Consider the following 1,975-nt stretch of genomic DNA (forward strand, 5'->3'; position numbering starts at 1 on the left):
AAAAAGGACCCCTCAACTATGATTGATTGTCCAAGGTATTGTTGGGTCTATAAAAACATATTTAAGAGAGTGCATGAAAGAAACACCTCAAGCAACAACACAAGACATGTACCCTCCACTACTATTGGTTTCTTTAACCGATGCCCTAGACTTCAACATGCAAGCATCAAGTATACATGTTTCCCTTTGGATTCCTATAGAGGAGTTCATACCTTTACAAGGACAATCACTTTCGAACCTCTATCAAGAAATTAAGCATATCCAATACATGCTTATTGAGATGAGATTAATAGGCCTAAAACTTTTCAACCACATTAATGAGCACCTTCTTGAATCAATACCAAAAAAAGTATCATTTAGGGTTTTTTCCATTATACTCATCAAAGACCTAGGTTGATTGTCACTTGAGAAAGACATTGCAGTATGTGTAAAATTTTTGAATGGACACCTTGGTGAAGCCTTAAAACAATGGCTAGATTATCACTTGTGTAGGACATCCTAGTATGCGTAGAAATATATCGTGGACATTTTGGAGAAGTCTCAACACAATGGTCATATTTGGAACTATATTTTGATAACAAGGGAGCAATCTGACCCAAGGCACTTTCATGAGCATGCCTCACAACATTAGTAATGTATACCAAATATTAGATGATTGTAACTTTATCATGTCTAGGATTGACCATTTCCTATCTCAAGAGGAATAATATGCATTATAGGTTTCAAAGGATTTAGTTATAACCATTACATTGGTCACATATCATAATAAACAAATGTTGAAATCCTTAAATATTCCAATTACACTCAACAATGTTGAATGTAGCAAAATCAATGTTCCATCAATGCTTGAAGATGAAAGCCAAAAAGTTTTATGATGCATCAATCAACAAGTGATATTAGCATCCAACTTATGGGTCATGATTGGACTTGTTAATGAATCGTTAATGAATCATTCAGTTAAGTTATTTCCATCTTCTACAGAGAAGGCTATAAACCCCCACAAATGCCAAAAGTTGCAGTGGTCAACTTCTAAAATTACATTGGTCTTCCATAGGATCCTAATAATCTAACTTATCTATTGATTGCACCTATGCAAGTGGAGGCGTCAACAAGAGCACATACACAAGTACTGCTCAAAAGTTAAAATGGCATCGACATTTAGAATCAATAAATTGCAAGGGATCACATTACCAAAAATTCTAGTATGCATTAGTAACATTGAACATAAAGGTTTGACCTTCATTACAACAATGCGAGTTTTTTTTATCGGAACACATCTCACAAGAACAATTCACCTTCCTCCACGACTGACATATCCATGAAGCCATTGGCTCTGCCCAGGAAGCCCTTTACTCTATTAAATTAAAAAAGCTTAAAGGAATGGCTCTCAAAATTGACTTATCCAAAGCCTTTGACAAAGTAAGTTGGCTATTCCTTAGAATGATTCTCACTCATCTGGGTTTCCCTCTGGAATTCACCAGATGGATCATGGGCTGTATTACTTTTGTTTCCTTCGCTATTCTTATTAATGGGTCTGCCTTCCTCCCCTTTCAGACGGAAAGGGGCATCAGGCAGGGATGCCCCTTAACCTCCCTGTTGTTCCTCCTTGTTATGGAAGGCCTGAGTAAACTTATATACTTGGAGAAGCGATCTGGGAAACTTGGGGGCCTGAAAATTACTGATCATTTCCTACTGACCCATCTACTCTTTGTGGATGATATTCTCATCTTCCTCAATGGGAGCATTCGGGATATTACTACTTTAAAGGAGTTTCTAAAACTCTTCAGTGCAGCTACAGGAATGGAAATCAACAGGGAAAAGTCTACTATATCTTTCTCTGAATGCTCCCAACAGGAAATTCAACTTTATCTACAAAATTTCCCCTTTCAAGTGTTGGATCTACAGGTCGATCTGAAGTATCTAGGTTTTAGAATTAAAGTAGACAGATATAAAATTCCAGATTGGACTTGGTTGC

This window comes from Pinus tabuliformis, chromosome 8 (genome assembly GCF_031772625.1).
Source record: "Pinus tabuliformis cultivar Carrire ecotype Pingquan chromosome 8, CPIR1, whole genome shotgun sequence".
Lineage (NCBI taxonomy): Eukaryota > Viridiplantae > Streptophyta > Pinopsida > Pinales > Pinaceae > Pinus > Pinus tabuliformis.